The sequence below is a fragment of the Vidua macroura genome, chromosome 1, assembly GCF_024509145.1.
Source record: "Vidua macroura isolate BioBank_ID:100142 chromosome 1, ASM2450914v1, whole genome shotgun sequence".
Lineage (NCBI taxonomy): Eukaryota > Metazoa > Chordata > Aves > Passeriformes > Viduidae > Vidua > Vidua macroura.
Genome location: NC_071571.1, coordinates 80,567,213 through 80,590,866, shown reverse-complemented (window position 1 = coordinate 80,590,866; position 23,654 = coordinate 80,567,213).

Below are 23,654 nucleotides of genomic sequence, written 5' to 3'. Positions count from 1 at the left end.
GGAAATGTTCCTTCTGTCTATTAAGCAGTTTGAAATATTATTTGGTTACTGAAAACTGAAACCAGTAAGGACACATGACATTCTTTTAACAAGTCACGGCCTAACTGTGGCTAAAAAATTCCTTCTTTCCCTTTTAAACATATGATGTCACAATATGATATCCAAATATATTTGGACGTCACATTTTATCCAAATATATTTGGCAAATGGAATCCATATTGAATTATTGCTCATTCATTCCTGTATTCCAAACAAAACAGCATCATTGGACTTCTGTTTTCTTTTGATTAGAAAGGCCTGCTAGACAATTAATTAACTCTACACATAGTTCTCATGCTACTGCATCAATTCCTCTCTCTGTTGCTGCATAATCTTTAATTTCTGGTAGTATCTTACTGGTGATGAAAACAAAAGACAGCTTTTTCCATCTTCCAGCAGGTTAGCCTTTGCTAAGCTTACTTCAGCCACCTTACACTACAGTAACAGCCTGTTTCATGCAATTTGCTGCATGCTGTGACATTCAGAATCAGTATTCAGTAGTTTCTGCCAGCAGCAAGCAAGTGGATACTTTAAAATCTGATTAAATATGGTAAACCATTGCTTAAAAAATTACAAGCCCAGAAGTCAGAAATTTTCTTTTCATTGGACATTGAATAAGCAGTTCCATCTTTTCATCCACTTTTTCTTTCCAGTTCCCACACCTTAACCATCTCTCCTTGCAACTTTGCATGCATTCTCATAAAAATACACATCATGTAGCTTCCAGCTCCTGTTCATTTTGATGTATGTTGCTGAGTGCAGGATTTTTCTTAGTAATTACTTGCAGGGTTATAACTGCTGCAGTGTGTGTACATGAATTCAGTGACCTGTAACAACCTGCCTTTGGCAGAAGCTGAAAGCATGGCCTCTTCTACATATTGTTTCAGAAAAGAAACACTAATAAAATTGAATAATTGCTTTCCATCAGGGCAATACCAAAATCATGGCATAGATAATTAGGCTGAAGTTGTATCTTTTATTGGCAAGGAAAGCATTTTATTTCTTTCAGTAAAGTTATTGCCAAGGAGCCATCACAGTCTTAAACCTTTTCACATATTTTTCACTGACAAATCAAATGTTTTTCCCTGTTTGCACTTCTGGTATTGAGCAATTATTACTGTCCTAATTTTTTTCCCTGGGAAACTGCCAATACCTGAGAGATGTTTGTTACATACTTCCCATTATTATTTTAAAAATCCAACATCTATCCACTGGGGATGCAGTGGAAAGGGGATCTGCCTTTCCACATGGGCTACTACACCTGAACATCCGAAGACTTCAGGCAGAATTTAAAAGTTTAACAATAATAAAGGTCTGTTTATTAAAAACCCCTATTAAGGCAAGTTATACTACACAAGAGTAACACAGGTACTTTTTTGTCCTTAGTGGTTGAACTGTGAATTGCTCAAGTGTAGAATAAGTTCTCTTTTATCTCTGTCTACCTCCATTCCCTGCGAAACATAGGCTGCTGAAATGCAGGGCAACATTTGGACACTTTTGGTTATTGAAAAGGTACATCATCAAGCCAAATTCTATAAATGAGAAAAAAAAAACCAAGACACAGATTGCTTACTAATGTAGATTTCATTCCCAAGCTGCACAAAAGAAAGTTTCTAGGACATTAAGGTGTAAAATGATAAATGTAATCAAACAATACATTTTTAAAAAAAGTTCTATATACATCATCTCAAATCCACAAAAGTTAAAGGAAAAAGTAAGAGTCAAATTCTCAACTGAATAATACTATGATTAAAATTCAAATTCATGTTAATAAGAAAGTGTGGCTTCGTTTTTATCCCTAGCTTCACATATCAAATACCTAATTAATTACATTTTAATTAACCTCTTGTAAACCAAATAATATCTTTTTATGAAAGTTTAACATACTCTAGATTATATTAACACAGCATTGAACTGATTCTTTGCTTGAAAATTTTAAGTTTTGGTAGGACAGCCTTCTTGGTAAAAAAGTTCCTCTTGTAAGAGATAAGCACAACTACTTTTTAAGTATGCAATTGTACAGAAATAGCAGCTCAAACACATCTGGAACATGTCCTGGTAACTATTGCAAAATTTAAGAATAAGGGGTACTTGTATTGCTTTAGCACTATAGGAATCTATATGGAATCCAACCATCCTTAACATCTATGAACCACACACCCCCTTCAGGAAAAGGCAATCAAGTTAGCTCCCGTCAACAGTGAAAGATCATGCTGGAGACTTCTCTGCTTGTAGATACATCAAAGGTTCAGTCAAAACAAAGGGAAAACAAACAGTTTACAAGAAACAGTTTAATTAACTGTGTTAGTCCCTGAAATAATGTTGATGCGTGTTGCGACTCAACATAGCTAGTAATAAAGTAACTGTCAGAGTGGAGCTGAAAGGAACAGACTTCCAGTGTGATGCAGGAATCGGGAATTTGCACGATTCCTTTACTGAAGGACTTAAGAACACCCTATGGCGCTGGCACTCGTGAAAACACATGCTTTACTGCTTTCATACGTGAAGTCTTGTCACAAGACGAGTAATTGCCATTAGAAATACGTGCCCTCTTCAAGATACAGCAACGCGCAGTTTGTTTATGAGCAGTAAAAGTTTGAATTTCATCACAGATAAAAATGCCTCCGAGGAGGAGGCAAAACTACGCCTCGTTATCTCCAGTTCTGAGCGCAGCCCTCAGCAGAGCAGAGGGAGAAGCGGTGACCGCCGCCCCGCACGCGGCGGGTCCGCACCCTCACGGGGCGCCTTCTCCCCGCACACCTTCGGAACAAAAGTTACCGGCGCAGCCGCTCCATAGCTCCCTTTCCCACGCAGGCTGCGAACGCGGGACTTTCCGCACTCCCGCGGATCGCCTGCCCCGGGGCTCCCTCCCTCGCTCCCTCCCTGCGCGCTGTTCCCGCAGCCCCGGGCGGCCCCGCCGCGCCCCGCGCCCGCACCTGCAGCGAGTCGGCGCCGCGCTCCGCCGGCTCGGGGGGCTGTGCCCGGGCCCCCGGGCGGGCGGCCGCGGCCGGGACCTGCGGCTGCCCCGCCGCCGCCTCCATCGCCCGGCGTGGTTGCCAGGGCGAGGGGCTCCCGCCACCGCCCCCCGCCGTCCGGTGGGCGCTTTTTGAACTTCCCCTCCCAGCCCGAGGGCAGTCTCGCTTCCCATGGAAACGGGCTGCTGGTGGCCGGGAGATTCCGCGCACAGCGGGACCGTCGCCAGAGCCTGCAGCGACGCAGAATTCCCCGCTCCCAGCGGCCGCCCTCCAGCCAGCTCAGAGAGCCCCCGGCGAAAACACCTTCCGACTGCCCAGGGTATCACACTTTATTACCGTCCTAAAAAGCTGAAAACTTGTAGCAGGTACAGCATTAATACTTCAGACACAGCGAGATGATCTCACCTTTAACATCTCGTTCCCAGGAGCTCCCAAATGTTTACATTTGTGCAGCCCTCGCTCCTGGTATGTCTGAGGGAGGCAGGAGAGTTAAAAGCTCCAAATGCCGCTATTTTAATTGCTTGACAAAAGAACAATGAAATTTAATGCTGCTGAACGCTACAGGTACACATCTTTCTACTAATTGGATAATGCAGTGAGGGGTTGCCCTCTTAAATGACCAGAGAAACTCGTCCTTATCAGGTTTCCTGCCTGCACTCCTCACTCCCAGAAGGTAGCAGTGAAAATAAAGAGCTTGCTGACGCTCTGTTAGACATGCTGATGGTTCATGCATAAATCAAATTCTAAAGGTGTTCATAAATTAATCTGTCCCCAAGAAAATCTCTTCCTCCTTCTGACAAAAGATAGATACAAATCAGGGTGGTTAATTGCACTATAGGCAATGGTTACAATGCATCACGAAAGTATTGAAAGCTGTCTAAGATTAAATATACATGAAGGACAGACTGAATATGTACAACCTGATATTGAGGCATCAGCAGCTTTTGTTCACACGCAGCCTATGGCAACCCATCCTCGGGAATGTGAAAACTAAATACTAGGAGTAAAACACAGATAATTCAGGAGCAGAAAACCAGAAATTCTTTACAGAATAGTGTAAGAAACCCAATGCCCAGACTTGAGACAGGTATTTCACCTTGGAATGTGTTTTCTCTTCTGTTTCTTTTGATGTAATTTGATCTCTGGATGAGGGAGTTTCCTGCTCATCTTTTATGGAAGCATACATACAAAACGCTGCAAAAAACCTGCAGAAACCATGTCTCAGCCCAAGAATTCCTCATCATCCCCTAACAGGATTTTCCACCTATTCTTTAAACCCTCTGGAAGGCAAAGCATACACAAACCTCCCAAGGGGCATGGTCCAGTTCTCATTTGCCCATTAAATTTTTTTTTTTTTTTTTTTTACTAATATAAATTATTACTTCAAAGTACACTTTTTTTTCTCATCTATCCTTCAGAGACTAGGCAGAAAAAGTAACTTTTAGAATAATAGTTTTAATGTGTTTGCTGTGGATTAACTCTGGTAGACAGCTAAAGCCCACACAGCCTCTTGCTCACTGCCCCCCAGTGGGAAATGTTTTCTTGGTCAATTTTTTCTCTCCTAGAATTAAGATAATTGTTTCAGATAAAAGCTATTTATTTCATCATTCCTTTAGAATTCATAGGTTATGTTCTTTATGATTTTTCAGTTTGTCGGTATTGCTGCCAAAATTTGACATGCAAAACTGGGCATAACCTCTTCCAGTGGTCTTAGAAGTCACAGAACAGAAAAGGAAGTTTTCTACTAATGGTTCCAACTGAATTTTTGAGAATTTTCCACTGCTTAAACACCCTCAAGATAATTCTATTTTCCATATGCTTTAGTGGAATTTCCTGTGTTTCAGTTGATGTCCAACCTGTCAAGCTGGTTAAGCACAACTTCCCCTTCTTAAATCCATGCTGAAACATGACAAAGACACAACATTTTTAGATTTTCAGAACTGATAGTCATGCCATGAGGTAACCCTGTTTCAGCAATGCAATCCGTGCTTATATTTGGTGTACAGAGAGTTATATAGGTGTGTCCAAACATAGAAAGCCTCAGTTTGCATGACACCTGAGTCACTACCGTCACCTTGGTCCCTCAATTCTCTTGTGTCATGTTGACTTCAATCACATCAGTTATTTATTTGACACTAATTTGACACTACTCACCTCAGTCACTCACCCAAGCCTGCCTGTCACTCCATCAGCTCCTCTCAGCTCATTTCATCAGCCACTTCAATCCTGACAACTCCCAAGTTAATCAGCTCCTTCAGGTGAACCTGCTGGGCAGTCACCTACTGCCCTCAGCATCTCCCTCAGCTCCACTAATGGCAAAGTGTATGACCGAACAGTTGTCCAAAGTGATTTGTACAAAAACTTCTTTTGAATTTCAGATTCAAAACATACAAGGATCAAAGTTAAAAAAAATTTGATACTTGTAAAAATAGAAAGACATTTCACTGAAATAGTCACAAATACAGCTTTCTGTAACTGAAGATTAATGTACATTTTTACAGGTAATAGCTATATGATAGTTTAAGCAGAGAAGTGTTTTCTGTTTGCAACTTAAGTTACAGCAAAAACAACATTCCAGCTGTTGCTTGACTAATTCAGCGTGGAATTAAGGGATTATTCATATGTCATGCTCTTATTTGTGTGTCTAAATAAATTTAGGAGAATGCTTTTGGGAATATTTCCAGAGTTTGATATTCTTGTTCCAAAAGCGGTCACAAGACACCTTGGGAGAGAAAAGGGCAAGCTTACGTGATATTTTTGCATAATATTTTCCCAGGCTCTGACCATCTTTAGTTTAGGCAATTTTTAGAGCCTATTGTCATGGTGCCACCATGACACATCAGCCAGGGCACCAGGGGCCCTGTGGGGTGGGTGGGTGATAGCAGTTCCTGGCAGCCAGACCCTATCCTGCTGCTCCAGCCAGGAGCTTGGCAGCCAAGGAGCCCTGAGGCAGCCCCAGTCCTGGCTGGGGAGAGGGGATAGGACAAGACCAGGTTTTATCTACTTAGGAAATCACAGTGGAAGCTCTTCCAGATCCTTCTCTAGCCTCCCACTAACCCCATGCAAAGTTGCTGAATCTACCGCATTGTTCAGCAAAGGGACCCACAGGTTTTCTGCCTATTGCATGAAGACTATCTTTCAACTGTTTTGAACCTGGTTCCCATTATCATCCCCTATTTGCATTTGAAAAACACAGTGAACACTCTATCTCTATCCATTTTCTCCATGCCACTCTTATTTTTGTAGTCTTCTGACATATCTTGCCCTGCAGGAACACCTCTTCAGCCAATTCAGCCATCCTCCTTATGGAAACCATTCTACTCCTTTGGTCACCCTGCTGCCCTACTCCTCCTTTTTCTTGTTGTTATGTATCCTTTTTGATATGGCAGAACTATAACTGCACAGGATATTCAAGGTGTGGGTAAACAATTCATACAGTGGTGTAAGTGCATTTTCCATTTTGCTATCTATTTCCTTCCTGAAAATTTGTAGTGTGTTATTTGTTTTGCTTACTGCCACTGATTACTAAGTGGAGGTTTTTGTGTAGTTCTTTACTATAACTGCAGGGTCAGTGATAATGTTTTAGGACCAGTTTAGTTTTAAATATTTCTTGGAGAGCAGGTAAGACTTCTGACATGATAACAAAAAGTATAGTAACAATACTGCCTCACTTGGCAGTATTGAAATGCATTCAGCTTCCCCTTAGCAATACCAGCAGTAATAAATGTTCACCCAGCACAGATAAAACCCACAACACCTACCATGAAATTGTAAAGCATTGAGGACAAATTTTGAGCAGCACCAAATAGAAAAAGTATAAAATCACAGTCTGACAAAAGAAATACATGATTGTACACAACCAAACCCAAAATTTCATATTTTTATGGGTAGGCCTGTGCCGTATTTAATTCAAAGGTTGCATTCAATTATCTCAGAGGTACTTTTAAACCTAATCAATTCTGTGATATCCAAATGACTATCAAGGTTTTAAGAAAATAACAAATTTCAAATATTAATCTGTATTATACTAACACCCTTTCACTCAAATCCAGTGCAGTAAAAATAAATGGTCCACTATGGTCACTTCTATCTGACATAGAAGTTTCTATGAACTCTCCAAAAATTATAGGATATCTAGATAATCCCAGTTTTCATATTTTTGCATAAAACAGCCACTAGAGGGGGAAATAATCCCAAACACTCGAGTACATCTAATCCTAGCTGGCAGAATTTATACATTTGAATCTACTTTTTATCACCGTGACCACAAAACCTATTTTTTTTTTACAGTACAAGTATTCAGCTACAATGAATCATATTGAATTATTTGTTAGGTTATTATTTTTTTTATTAGGCTGAGCAGATTAATCAGGAGTACCTTGCCAGGGCAAAGGCCTTTTCTTAGAAAGCTCTGTCTATTTATTTAGTAATTAACAGATTATTTTAAAATTACAATTTCTCAGTCAGGGTGATTTAATTTTGGGACTCTAGGGTTCAGCAATTTTCCTTTAAGAAACCTTAAATTCATAGTAACTTCAGCAATCTTCAACTCACTAATTCTAACAGATCACAAAACTCTTGGCATATTGTGCTCAGACACAAGTACCCTTATTGAGACAATAAGAATATATGTTACATATTTAAGCAGTTAGGTTATGACACTTTCAGCAAATGTCAATTTATAAACGAAACAGAAAATCAGTCTGTACTATCAATTGTGAACATAAAAACAATCCCAGTGATTTGTTAAGGTCATAGTGACACTCCTGACTGCTCCACTTCCACTCAGATCATTGTCTCTATAGCTGTTAGGAGCCCATGGAGTCGAGGTAAGGAAGACTTAAACTATGTTGTATCACAAAGCAATCAAGACCTATGGTTCTCCATAGAAGAGGAACATAGTAATTATCCACATCTTTGATGTAATAAACATTGTTAAACACTGTCAAACACAATACAGCTATGATAAAATCTTCATCTGTGGCAGCCACAGTGACACTTGATTATGGGGGGAATTGCTTTGTATTTTATTGTGACCTGTTAGGCAAATTTGTGAGGATGATGTGACACAGTATGTTATTATAATTCTGAAAAGGTAATCTGTCAAGCAAAACCAAGGAAGATGTGTCCCAGCACAGGCCTGAACATCCATGTAACAGCTCCAGGAATTCCCTGATCTCACTTGCTTCTCCCATCAATCACAGAGGGGAAGTAGAGGGGCAGGCCTGCAGAGACTGATTATCCACCACTACAGCAATTATAACCAATGTGAAGAAATAAAAGAATGTTTAGTTTCTTTTAGCATCCACATGAGTGGTCAGGCAGAACCACAAACTGAGATGTAATTAGTTTTGTGTAACTTTTCCCTGGGTGATGTAAGCAGCTGAAACTACTCTATGTTCTATCTGGTTATAAACCAGTACTTTACAGAGGGATTAATATTATTAAATAACACATACATATAGATATAAATGTGCCTTATAAAAATATATTCCCTTGGGTGTGCATTAATTCCTCAATAGAGGAACCAAATATTGACAATCAATATTGAGAAAAATGATACACCAAGATGGGAGGTCTAAACAGCAATAAAAAAGAAATGTTTTAATTGTGATTTAGATCAAAAGGTCAAGAATTGGCAACTGGAAATAGAGGGTGTAATGGTCAACCACAGAAACAGGAGTTTTTCCATGAAGGAAGTTTGTCTCGCAGGGAGATAAATAACTCATGGAACATACATTATAGAAGAGAAAGAGAAACTAAGCTTCAACTTGTTGTTGTAGTTTTCAATCTGACCTCTTTTTAAAAAGTAACAAATGAAAATTTTATCCAGTTTTCTGAAGGCAGGAGATCAAGTATCTGATTTTTCCATGCCCTTTGGTGGTGGTGTGGGCTACACTGAGTAAATGTGATGTTGTAGGAGTGCAAAGCATTCATAAAAATTTAGAGAGGCAGCAGTGCTGTGGTAACACATTCTCCTGTCCCTCCTCATGGGTTCTCTGCGAAGAAGGTACAAACAGCTGAGGAAAGGAGATGCAGTAGAGCAATGGGAGCAGTAGAGCAGAGGAGAACTGATCTAGAATTGTCCATGCTGAGAAAGATGAAAGGAAGCCCTGAAATCAAACAGTATTGTTCATGTGGGGTGGAGATCCTTCTAATTGGGAAAACTGGTAGCTGGAGAGGCTAAGGTTATATAAGCATTTGCATGCAATTGCTTTCCAACTGCTAAAGGAAATCTTTGAAACATGAAACATATCAAATTTTAACAGAGAAAAAGTATTATTTAAACATTTACATGGCTGTGACCATGCAAATAAAACCCTAAAACATCATTAAAATCTCAGGTTTTTGTTGCTAAGGAAGGTCATATGAGAACGAACAGAAGAGGACAAAGTGCATGTTAGGGTGAAACTCAAGAAGCTCCCAGAAAGTAAGACTTTAAATTGAGATAATTCACAGAAAGTCACAGAAAGGAGTTCATCTTTGATAAATTAGACTGCTTTTGAAAAATATAGCTGAGCAACTGTGCTCCTTTTTTTGCCTGATCTTTTAGAGACCTTTTGCCTTACAACCCGTTTAAAAAGTTTGTTAAAGATCTCTTTACAAAAGTAGGTAATTAAATATTGTAAGGACATATTAATTGCACAGATAAAGGACTATCTTGGAGAGCAAAGGCAGAGAGCACTAGTGTAAAATAAGAATTTGGGCTAGAGAAACATGAAGAGCTGTGTGCCACAGAGACCAGTAATGGCTGGGAGTGACTTCATTCCTTATATGCCAATCTCTGGCCGGGGGAGGAAATATGGCTGCAAGGGAGCAGAGGCTGCTCATGACACATAACTGGGCAGAGATTCAGCACAAGGGAAAAGAGCCATAAACATCAGAAGGTCTTGGACAGAACAAGAATGACAGGATATGAGTTAGCGTGCTTGAATTGGGAGAAATACTGTTATTAGAGACCAGACAAATGAAAATGTTGTAGCACTGCTCTGACACTGTGCTTCTTACTGACTTTTTACTGACCAAGCACAGTGAGAGAGGAGAACTACTGGTGCTGAAGCAGGAAGTTTTCAAGTGCTTAGCACTAGACAGAACTCAGGGCAGATACAGTCACCTTCAGCAGCATTTCAAACTTTTTGAACAATATTACAGATGTAAGCCTGATTTTTTTCAGTAGCAAAGGCCAGACCTAAGGAGAACATTATGTAGGAGTAAGTGGATGCTTTGCAATAATATTTATTATTCATATATCTAATACATTACACAGATGAGGCCACACCAAAACTGAGCAAGATGTTAAACTAAAAGCTTATTATTAAGGATGCTACATTGAGACTGAAGATTCTATAGCTTTGGCTATTTAAAACTAATTTTATTTAGCAATTTAACTTCACTACCTAACAACTGTATGTAGAACATGTGCCACAGACTTTTGAAGGTTCATTGTTTGCCATAGAGACATCTTTGTTCATATTTTTAGATCTTTCAAATATTTGTTTACACATTTCCTGGGGAGGACATACCTTCTGTAATGCAGCTTGTGCATCAGCCCACTCCTGGTTTATTTTAGTATCTCCCAGCTGATGGGGGACAGATGGGTGAGGGCTGGGAGCAGAGGAATGCTGCCCTGCCTCTGACGGCCCTGGAAGGTATGCAGCTTGCCTCCCCCAGACAGCTTTCAAGAGCCTTTGGGAAAGGGGCTAGCGTGACTTTTGGTTACCACAAACATTAGAAAGCTACAAAAGACTCAAGAGGAATCAGCTTTCTGTCTTGCGCAGCAGGATAGAGGTCACCGAGATGCTGTTGCTGAAGATTCCTATCCCAGAGAGATTCTGTAATATTGAGGGGACCAAGAAACTAAACTACAAAGTAGGCAGCATTAATTTGAATAGTGATGTGTAGTTTGTGATCATAAACTTTTCCTATAGTTTCCAACTTCACTTATCTAGCTATGGAATTGGAATTCAATTCTTATCTCAATAGACTGGGAATTACAGTTTGGATTAACATATTTTGGATTAACACATTGTAAAATTAATAGAGTCTAATCTGCACCAGTGGCTGCAATGCTTTTTATGTGCAATATAAGCCAGTTTGTACTATGCTCCTTTTTTCAGACCACGATGACACAAAATCCCTTCTGCTAAGAAATGCTATCTGAACCTCCTGATTCAGAAGCCACATCCTCACTGGTCCCTCAGGAAGCTGTAGCCACCATCAGAGAGTGCCAGCCACAGAGACCATGACGTGCAGATGGCACTGGCTGGACATCAAGTGTCCATCAAAGTCACACTATCACTCCTCTCCTCAGCTGGACAGGGGAGGAAAAATGACAACCAAAGGCTCGTTGGTCAAGATAAGGACAGGGAGAAGTTACCATCGCAGGCAAAATGGAGATGGCCGGAGGGAATTAGTTTGTTAGCAATTAAAAAAAAAAAAAAAAGAAAAAGAAAAAAAATTAAAAGCATCTTCTCTCCTTCTTCCCAAGCTTTACTTTGCTCCTCATTTCTTTGCCTCCTTTCATCATTGGCACAAAGGGAAAGGGAATGGGGCTGAGGTCATTCATCACACATTGTCTCTGCTGCTCCTTTCTGCTCAGGGCTAGGACTCCTCACACTCCTCCACTGCTCCAGAATGAGTCGCTGGCACAGGACACAGTCCTCCACAAATTTCTCCAATGTGCATTCTTCCCATGGGCTGAAGTTCCTCAGGAACAGCTCCAGGATAGAGTTCATTCCACAGGGTACAGTCCTTCAGGAACAGGCTGCTCCAGTGTGGGTCCCTCATAGAGTCACAAATCCTATCAGCAAACTAGCTCCAGTGTGGGCTCCTTTCTCCAGGGCTGCACAGGTCCCACTAGGAGCCAGCTCCAGCATGGGCTTCTCATGGGGTCACACCCTCCCTCAGGCACCCACTTACTCTAGTATGGGGTCCTCAGTTGGCTGCAGGTTGGTCATTGCTCCCCCATGGACCTCCACAGGCTGCACGAACACAGCTGCCCCACCATGGTCTGCCCCACAAAATACAAGGGATTCTCTGCTCCAGTGCCTGGAGCACCTCTTCCCCTCCTTCTGCACTGACCTGGGTGTCTGCAGGGCTGCTTCTCTCACATATTCTCACTTCTCTCTCCAGCTGCTGCAGCATAGGAGTTTTTCTCCCTTTTTAGGTATATTAGCCCAGAGGTGCTTCCACCATCATTGGTGTGCTCAGCCTTGGCCAATGGCAGGTCCATCCTAGCATAGGCTCTGTAGGACATGGGGGAAGTTTGTGGCAACTTCTCAAAGAAGCCACCCCTGTAGCCCTCCCTGGCTCCCAAAACCCTGGCACACAAACCGAATACGATGCCATAGGCAGGGCAGTGAGCAGAAGAGACACTTCTGAAAGCTTCACTCCATACAGATCATTTAAATGTGGGCCATCCCTCAGTGTAACAGAATGAACACAAAGGGAAAAGACTCCAACCCCACAGTTTTCTTTGGATGTGGATGATCTCAAAGATGAAGTTGTGGGTTTAGAATACAATTTTTTAATGTAGAATTTTTTCTGAAACATTGTTTGCAAACTTGTTTTATATTCAGTGATTCATGCACTGTATTATGCTTACCAGCAAATTTTTCATCTATAATGAGTATAACATATTACTGTCTTTTTGAACAGATGGATGGGATAATCCTCTAGGGAAGAACCCTAATATGAATGCAGGCAGCTGTTAGTTCCCAGTATGCAGGATGCACATCACACCTGCCTCTTTTACAGGTATGGTAATTGGTATAAACCCAGTCTACAATTAGGCCAGGTCTGCTGGGAGTGTCTCATAATTCTGAACTTTCAGACCCCTCAATAAATCTGTTTAGGACTTGGACAAACTCCTGGTTAACACCTTCCCTGTTTCTGCTGTACCCTCTGGAAAGCCAGCCAAAGGCAGCTATTTCCCCTGCTAAGGTGGTTTTGTCCCACAACAAATGACTCATGTTTCTTGCTGTCTTCTCCCCTTGGGTACAAAATTCTGGGGCTCAAACAGAAATCCTTTCCAGCTGGCTGTGCAGTTCCATGTGCTGTTCTGCTCCTTCAGGACTATGCAGGGAGTGGAAAATCCCCGTTTTCCCTCACAGCTTCTCCCTTTAGTGAGTGTGTAGAGACAGCAGTGGAATGACCTGCAGAGAGGAGGCTGCGAAGTCCAGCAGAAAGAAAAAGCTGATGGGCTAATGACAGCAGATTCTCTGCCACATGTCTAGTAGGAAAGGATATTTATAGAAAATGTTTTTTGTGAGAAACAGGAGGAAGTCATTTGGGAAGGAAATAAAAGACTCAAAACCAGAAACAAAAATGGATAAGGAAAGATTTCTTTCCTCACATCTTTCATGCTTTCCACTGAGAAGGAAATATCATAGATGCTCTATACCACCAAACTGTAAACACACTGGAAAACAAGCACTGGCTGATATGTAGTTCTTACACTCATAAGACCTTTTTCCTATAACAAGAACATAAAAAGACTGCCTCAAAGGCTAAAATTGTGTATAAATCTCTTTACAGTTTGTATTTCTAAGAGAATTTATACCAGAAAGCTGGGTAAGTGTGAAACCCTACTGTTAATGTGTACATTTCACCAGCCTCTAGTACTCAGGATTGCTGATACAAAGTACATAAACATAACAAAACAAAGCTTACATGAATATGTGATTCTCTCTGCTATTTTGTCTGTTAATTTGTTTCTTCAATTTGTCTTATAGTTGCTGCTATTAACATCACATCTGTTTTTCTACTTGAATAAATTGTTATTCCCTAGACTAAGACAGCTTTGAAAATAAAAATTGAGTCTTGGTGAGTATAATGTTAATTCCTTATTATTAAACAACTAAGATCTTCTTTATATATCTAGAATACAAATGCATATTAATAATGCCAGCATACCTTTAGGAAATTACTATAATCATAATAAAACACTCCACTAAGTATAACAGTATATTTGCAGGGTAGTACCAGGGGAAAAAGTGTAGATGTTTGATTATATTAACATTTAATATAAAATGTTTAGAGGCCATAATTTATTGTATAAGTGTTCTTGAATATTAATGAAGTATTGAAGGATTGACAAACAACTCACATGAAACCCTAATGCAGAACTGAAATCCTGAGCAATTCCTTTCCAAAATTCTCTTTGATTTTCCAGGAGTGGATGTGTGAAACTATTCACTAAACAGCAATATCTCAGACTGAGGGCAACACAGGCTTTGAATATAAAAACACTTAGGGTTAACCCGTTTGAAAAAACCAATACATAGTATATTTACAAATCTGACAATGCATGTGTTGACCATACAGTTAAAAATCTGATTCCAGTGTTTGGGACTGACAGAAATATAGTGTAAACCAGAAGCCTGTCTTGAAACCTGACATCTGACATATGTCTCTGTGTGTTGGTCTGACCAGAAGCATTGTTCTAGAAATCCCATCACTACGTGAAGCTCCACCCTGTGATCTCAAGTGTTTTGAGACTATGTAACGTGCAAGACAAGGAAAGCAGGTCAGTGACTAATAACAGTATTTTGACTGAGTCAATTAACATTTTTGTTTTGCAGCAGCAGAAAGATAAAACAGTCCAAAATTTGCTAGGTTTCTGTTAAGCTTTCCTTATTGTTCTTGGCTGGGACAGGATTCAAAAACTAGTAAGTTATCGTCTCAAATTGCGCAAGCAATTACATTCTTTGAAAACCATTATCTGCATGAAATCTCCTATGGCAGGAAATCACAAACAGAAAGAAATTCCTTCACAATGAGAGAAAAGTCCAAAAGACCACTTTAAATACTTGTTCTAAAGTACAAAAGTTGCCACAAAAATTGATTCACTAATCACTGTGATTCCAGATACCTGTCTTGACAGTCGACTGATTCCTTTAGGAAGAGCCTAAGGGTATGAGGTAAGGAAAGAGAGAATTGTCTGAAATACTAACAATTAAATTTTCTATCAGACAGTGTGTAATTTGTCACAACTGATCACTGAAGAGAAACACAGAGAACACAGAGCAGGTGATCACACATGCATTTCAAGTTCATACTTTAAAACAGTGTTGTGATACAGTGAGAAAAAATGCCTGGCCATTTATAACAGCATTTATGAAGGAGCTGAAGTGCCTGAGAGGAGTGACACAGGAAAGAAATCACTGGCACCTTACATGCTGAGACAGACCATTTACAGCCTGTTTACACTAAATGGCAGGATGATAAAAGTTGCATCTTTTTTTCCCTTTTGCTTTTCCTTTCAGTATTCACATGTCATCATACCAGCTCTGGAAGCTCTGAAATCCCTCAGTAACTCTTCATTTTATAACAGGATTGTATGTTAGATGTATAGGGCATACTTAGCTCAGTGATTTAACTGAAATGCAAAAAAAAAAACACACAAAAAAAAATCAAAGTAATAGTTTGTGTCTCTAGATGACCTCTCCTCAAAATATGTCCTTTTTAGCTCTATTCAAAATGAGTAGAGAAGACTGAAGAGAGAGGAGACATGAAGAGCTCAGACTGCTGCAGATAGTCAGAGGCTGTCTGACCTCCCTGAGCTCCAGTTGGATATCCCAAGCAACTTCAAATTCCTGAAGAAAAGAAACTTTCTGATCTTCAGAGCTGGGTGGCATACTCATCTGCTGTGCTGCAGAGATGATACTTTTACATCTGCTGTGCTACTCAAACAATACTTTTAAAATAATAACAACAAACAGTAGTAATGCCACACATAAAAATACATTATATATCAGCTTCATAACATTTTCTCCAAAGCTGAAACAGTCCTTGCTGTATCAAAGAAACCTGCATGTTTTAGCCTTTTTTTCTTTAATTTGACTCTCTAAAGATGATAAAATGAGGAAGACACCTCAGTTCGCATTTTTCCTTGGTATGCTGCTTTTACATAGCTACAACCTCCCTTCCTGACTGTAATATTCTCACCCTGCCCTTTCTAACCCTGTGTGCTAGTACCAGCTATTACCTTTTTTAATAGTACTGCAGATTACTAGTAGTCATAAACTGCAGGTTTTACACTTAGTCATGACTTCTTTGATTCATTTCTGTCAATGTCATAATTTAGATCACCCTTTTCCAGCACAAGGGCTGTCTCAATGTCTAAAGGAACAGCTATTTTGCTGGACTTATTTCTTATCCAATTATCAAGCTAGGATAAAACTTATAAAACAGTGATTTTCTCTGCAACTTTTTCTCTTTTCTGCTGACCTTGAGGAACCTTCATGCCTGTTGCACTGCATAGCAATTCTTCTTAATAATTTATTTTGTGAAAATTCAAAGTGTGTCAAAAATTTGTAGGGAAGGTGACAAAGCTAATTCTGGAGGAATGCATTCAATCTACTCAGCCAGACTCTGCCAGCAAGAAATGCCTCTTTCACACCTGTATTAATGATAGTTTATACATGTGTGTTCTGCCCTCATATATCAGCAGAAGCTCACCTTATCATGGATGTAATTAACTTAGCCTTGCCTGTGGCAAAGAACACAGAAGATATGTCAGTCTCTGCATGGCTGAGCTGGCTAATTCTTGTCTTTTCATGATGCTGCTAGACTTGGGAGTGCACACTCAGAAAATGTTGTATTTTCAGGTTATGCTTCTGGGCTTTCTTGAAGACAATGACTTCGAAATTGACACCAAGGCAGTGCAGATGACAGCATTTAAAGGCTAGGAATACTTATATTCTGAATGGATAAATTATGAATTATACCGTATGAATTATATCTTGTGGAAGCTTTCAGGAACATAATGAATTAGAAGTTTGTACTCATTTTACATTTAGAACTATTTTGCAAAAACACAAAATTACCCTGCTATTTGAGAAATAAGGCAGTAAATAAAGTCCTGAACTTCATGATACACAGATATTCATGCTATTAGATTGTCTTCTACAAGTGGTGCCCACAGTCTATATCTGTACTGTTCTCCTTGCTTACTCCCAAGGACCACACTAGTGTAGATATGGCAATGTGAAACATAAAGACTATCATTCATTCAGTCAGTCATTCTTTCATCTGTCCATCCATCCATCCATCCATCCAGTGCAGTGTGTGGCTCCAGACAGCTGGTACAGCCCAGGGAACTCAATAGGGAAGAGAAGGCAGTGGTTACAGAGTGGGAACTGGCACCATTACCAAGGACAAACCTCCCAAAACAAATACTATCACTGCAAAGGCTTAAACAAAACATCACATTCAGCCCAGTAACAAATATATCTGATTGTGGTGAATGTTGGTACTCAGTTGATATGGGAAAACTTTAAAAATTTGGTTTACTTTAAAAAAAAATAATAATTAAAGACTTTAATTTATTCAGATTTTTAATAGGAACAACTCTGTACTGAGATGCTAACACATCAGTGAGGACACACAGGTACAAAGACACTTCTTATCCCATCTTTTCTGTACCTTAGGCAAGGCTAAAGTGGTTATTTAATTTGCATATTTAGGAAATTAGTATGTCCTTCTACAACTACAAATATTTCATTTATATACAAGAAGACCTTTATTTTAACATCCAGAGAAAAAAATCCTATGGGACAGTAATTCCACAGACTGTGGAATATTGTTAGCAGGGATAAGCACAACTTAGAAATCTTGCTAATTTCTTTAAGCTGTTAAATTAGATGGACAAATATCACATAACATATGCCATGTAACACAATTTGAAGAAAGAAAACTGGACAAAATGTTAAACATTTGATACGCATTTTTATTTCAGAAAGATTTCCTTGGCCAAAGGATAATATGAAAATAAAATAAAAAATTAAGTACAGCAGTGCTCATTTATTTTAATAGGCACATCAGTTTGTAACTATACTTCAGGTCATAATTAATTAGTTTAATATATTTACCATTCAGGAATCATGTATCAAATATTATGATAGCATACTTTTATACACTATACAGCAAGTATCACTCTTATTCTCTGCTTGCAAAAAACAAAACTAAAACTGAGATAGACAATAGATAGATAGATAGATAGATAGATAGATAGATAGATATTTATATAAATATATACATAGTATTTGAGATCTATTCAAAAACACGTGCATTCTAAAAGAGGCACAAACTTAACTTCCTTTGTTACAATGTGATTGTTTTGTAGATCATGTATTTGGGAAAAAGAAAGAGGAATCTATGTAATTCTGATGGTTCATGCATGGACCTATGCCAATAAATATAGAGCTGGACCAATTCACAATCTCTTTTTTCTGGGTTAAGAAGGACCCAGCTGATCACCCAGTAAGGGCTTCACTAATTCCTAACTCCTGGGGAGTAAAGGAATGCTCCAGAGGCCCTGCATGGTTAGGGGAGCAGGATGAGGACATTTTGGCATCAGCTCAGCTGAGGATGAACATTTTTGCCCCAGACCTGTAGCAAATGGATGACTACACAGCAAATCCATTGCTTAGGATGAAGATGGAGTTGAAAAGTTTCATATGGCAGCTGTGGCAGCCTTGCAAAACCCCTAGATCCTCTAGATCACTATAGTTGAGAGTATAAGTGGTAACCCAAAGGTGAGAACTGGACTCCAGAGTTTACCTGGATTTTGACATGTGTTGAATTTGTGGTCAAGTGTGCAACCTGCCAAATCAATACCATACTAAGTGTTACTGTCATTCTTTGGCTATAGGCAGAGTTGGTGTTGTTGAATACAGTATCTACTGAAGTTTTATGCTGAATGCTTGTTCTTCCCTGTTTTCTTAATTGTGTTCATTTCCTTGGATTGCTAGCCCTCTCATGGCATGAATCAGCAAAACACTCAAGCACCAGTCCTGACTGAATTCACAAAGATTTAACATTTGTTTAACATCAGTTCCATCAGAACAGTCCAACAGCAAACTCTGAGCAGAAGCCCACTGACGATGTCAAAGAGTACTCAATGCCCCTGTGGTGTAAATCACAGAATTTTATATTTCCACTTTCTGCCACACTAGACCCACAAGGAACTTAATTCAAGGTTTTTTTTGTAACAAAGAACCATGCCTGTCTTTTACTAGAACCAGAACTTGTAATGGTCTGGTCTCAGAACTAAATGTGTCTTTTCAAATGTACTTAATTCAAAAATTTTGTTCATGAATAAAAAAAAGTCTGTTTGGTACTGCATTCCAATACAGATTGTAAGCAAATAGAATAATTAAAGTGAATTGGAGCTTTCAGTCCCTTCTCCTGTGTAGCTATCCCTGGTGAATTTAGCTGAATCCATGAATAAACCTCTTCTTTTAAATGAATGTTGGAAAAGAGAAAAGTTTTAAAATAGTACCAGTGACCAACTGCCACTCTCCTCTAATAGAAGCAGCCCCTACCCTAATGAACCCTGAAGGTATAAATGGACCTCTATGTGTTTCACAAAGGACTCTTTAAAACAATAAGGAATTCACACAATTCTATGAGGTCTAACCATGAATACAAAGAAAGATATATGGGATGGGTTTTCATTTATTCTGTTGCTCTTTTACATTTTCCAATATTTAATAGTGCCTGGGGAACTGTGTACATCCATTACATGTAGTGGTGTACAGACCCCTTTACCTACTCAGATTGTTACAAAGGGAATCTAGAGTAATAATGAATAATAAAAAAATTGACCATATGCCAGAGGCACACTGTGTTTCAGGGTTGTAGGTGATGTGGCAGCTCTTCAGTTATGACACCCAGATAATTGCTGATGACAAACTGTATATTCTGAAGCTGCTGCACACCCACAAAGGGACCTTTGTTTGGCTCAGTGGATGTATGCGAGACCTCCTGCTGTTCTGCCGCCAGCACACTGCCATCACTGAGCCCACATTTCCAGCAAACACTAACCCACCCTCCCACAGAGCAAGAAGTCAGAAGACCTCACACTGAGAGTGCACAGAGAGCAGCTGTACACAAAACTCTGAAGAGAAAGTTTGCTGGAGCCTCACAGTCCATTATTTGAAAAAGACAGTGTGAATCAGCCTGTGTGCCCCTGAAGTGATGCTCTAGAAGCAATTCCACAACAGTAAATGCCACCTCCCTTTTGGTGCATTGCCTGACTGCACTCAGGAGACTGAGCCTGTTTCTTCAAACTCTCACTTCCATATGGAAGTCTTATCCAGAGCAGTACCAGAAATAAGCAACAAAAGCGTGAGGCTAAAGGAGAGCATCTTGCTAAAAAAAACACCATTCTGGATGTCTCTCAAGTGCATATTTGCAAGTGGTTTGATTTTTAGAAGGTGTGAGTGTGTGTCAGTTTTCATACAGGGGACTGACTGCAGGGTGTTCTGCTTTTTGCAAAACAAGACACACGCACATATGTATGTGTATATATATGTCTCTACACAGACAGACATACATAGGAGTCTAATTTTATGCTTCCAGGTGCAAATATTTTGGCTCATGTCTTTTGTATTCACATATCCCATGACACGTATCTACATAACACACATAGGCTAAATAAACATATGGTGCTGCTAATAGCCCAAAGGTGTTATTTCCCATATAATAGGCATTATTTGCCATTCCTATAGAATGCCTGCCCTAAACCCAATGCTTGCTTTGTGTCTGTGCTGCAGGGAATCTATCTCACAAGGCTGAGGATGGGCACCACGCCATCCTGACAGATGGGTCTGACGGCCACGAAACCATGTATGTGCATCCAGTGTGGGTGAGACCGAGGAGAGCCTTTGCCAGGGAGATTTAAACAGCTTTCTGCTGGTTCAGCTACCTACTGCAAGGAGAAGGGTGTAGGCTTACATTACATGAGGTCTATGCAAGTGCAGAGATTGGAGAAGGAGCATCACGTGTGTAAAGAAAATCTGTTCAAATAGCTACAAATCAAAGACATTCACTGAGAAAAAGTGAGGTGGTGTTATGGAACTCCACACCCCTCTAGCTCCCCTTGGAAAGACCAAGCACAACTCGTCATGACAAGTTAATTTGTCTGAACATGCCAGCAAGGGTGCAGAAACCTGTTGCACAGGCTTTCTTCCTGTCCCAGAGGCACATAATATTTGGTAAAGCAATGGCCTAACTTTCAAGTAACGAGAAGATACTGCTCTTCCATATGGTAAAAAAATCTGCTCAATAAAGGAACAAGTCCTTTTGGTACAAAGAATGTGAATTTAGTTGGTATCTTAAAAAAAAAAAAATTAAATGCCCTGTGAACAATTTGGCAATTGCATGAGTAGAAGTTAAAATGCTGCTTTCAAAAATTGTTCCCTTATAAAATTTGCATCCTCAGGTCAGATCTTTGTGTTTGTACAGACCTGAAGAGAAACACCATACAAGCTGTATTTATTCAGTGCTCTGAAAACTTGAAACACAATCAGTGTCATTTTCTTCACAGTCATGCATTTTATTCATACCATACCCAGAAAAATCTACATTAAAATAAAATCTGCCATCTAAAAGCAATTAAGTGGTACTTCAACTGTTGTCTTGAACTACTTTTCAATTAAAATTTAGGCAATGATCAAAGATTTCTCACAGGATATAGAGTGACAAGTCAAATAAGCTTATGCGAAAAACATACTTCAGTATAACACACACATTTTAAAAAACATTTTAGAAAATGTTTAGAAAACTAAGTGGACAGTACATAGCAAAGATTGCATACAGGAAAAAAAAAGAGGGAAAGCATAGCCATATTAAGATGAGTAAGATATGTGAGGAAAATGATAGAAGTTCTTCCTATACACAAGCTTAAGTGCCAGGTAGAGCAAGGGAACTGGGAAGCACCAAAAAAATTGGTATAAGGTGTTGTTGGCTGTTCTAAAAATATCCACTGGGCTTTCTTTTAAACTAAAAAGTCAGATTCCTGTCCTTACAGACATTAAAGGCAATTTTGTTATCATATTTCCTAGGATGAGTGTTTTCCTCTATCCTCAATGATCACCCAAAAAGATGATACTTTCAAAAGAGAATCCTCCCACAATGAGTAGATCAGCAATGAAACTCTTCTGGCCCCCTCTTCCCACTACAAGGGCTCATGCTTTTAGGACTGATGTGCTAAATCTTAATTACTTAGTAATAGTAACAATTTTAAAAATAACAAAAGAAAGTTAAATTCTTAGCCAGCTGCAGCCACTGTGTTGAAAATGGCAATTTATTACACTGGCGGCATGGGAAACCAAGGAGCAGTAAATCAGCTTCCTTCCTGCTCCAGACTTTTCAGTAGTTTTTATTGTGTTTTGTTTATTGAATTAACCCTTGAGAATAGTGAAAAGAGGGGTGTTTTTGGAATGCACTCAGTATTAAAGAACTCAGCCACAATGCAAACACATCACAGCAACAAATTTGGGCTTGTGCTTAGCCTGAAGGTGTAAGAAAAGGGCAAAGGTGACGCAGAGAAACTTTATGCCTCCCTATTTGGTGTATTGATGTAGCCACGAACACAAGCTACCCTATGCCTCAAGGGATGTTCTGGCATCTGTGGACAGCTGAGATGTTTACACATATTTTGCATTGTTGCTTCCTGCACTGTGAGGTATGGAGCTACCATGGGAGTACTCCAGACCCATTCACTCCTTGTAGAGCAAATTCTGTCAGAAGAGAATACATCCTTATGGATATATTCCGCAGCTTCACCAGGGCACTGCAGTCACAAGTGTGTGTGTACATATCATCTATTTCTAAGTACACCTTTTAAAATCTAAATGTACGTCATAACTTTTTGATACCTGAAAAACATAGTCATTTTAGTTCTCAGAGTTTCTGAAGACCTCTAAGTTCAGGAACATACTGTATTATTATCCAGATGATATCAATATATTAATATCCTGCCTTCTGCCATCTCAGATATTTTTCATTTGGTCTTTGGAGCCATTTATTGTAAACTCAATTCATCAAATAAAAAAGTGATCCTCTCCATGTACCCTTCCAAATTCTTAATGTTCTTTTAAAAGAAGGAAAAGCACAATCTAAAAAGTGTTGCATTTTAAAGTATATTAAATTAAGTGTACAGCCTTATGGTAATTAGAGAACCTGCTGTCTAATATAGACATTGCAGATATGTAAAAATTATTTGAAATGTTAATGCTTAGCTACATATTATCACTCAAGTTATAAATCAATGGTTACTTTGGGAGAAGGAAATGAGAATGTATTTTCAATCAAAATCAACCACACAGGCTAAATGGTTGTATCATTTAGAGATTCATGTAAATTGCTTTTCTCTTTACTTGAACATGTTCTATAGATTACAAAGCACACATGTTAAGAACAAGCCAGTGGTGTAATTCTTTGATGTTTAATTTATGCCTTCATATGTAATTTCTAGAATACGTTGCATTATTCAATAAATTCTACTTTAAGGTACTGCTTTTTATAATGAAATTTAAAAAAGAAAAAAAAAACCTCCAATTTTTTTTTTAATTTCAATGTGAGTCCAGTACATTCTTGCTATCAAGAAGAACCTCATAATAAAGAGCATTCTTGGACTTTCGCAGGCCTCAAGAAAATCTGGTTGAAAGGAAAGGCAAATTAGCAACCTGTGAAATAAAAAGTTACAAAAAATACCTGGTGGAATAAAAATCTTTTGCAAGCTGCAGAGGGGTCTTCAACATAGTCTTTGGCAGTCTTTCTTGCTCCTCCTAAAAAAGCAACCTTGCAGTTCCTTGATGCTGTTTTCCAGAGTCTTTGTTTTAATTCTTG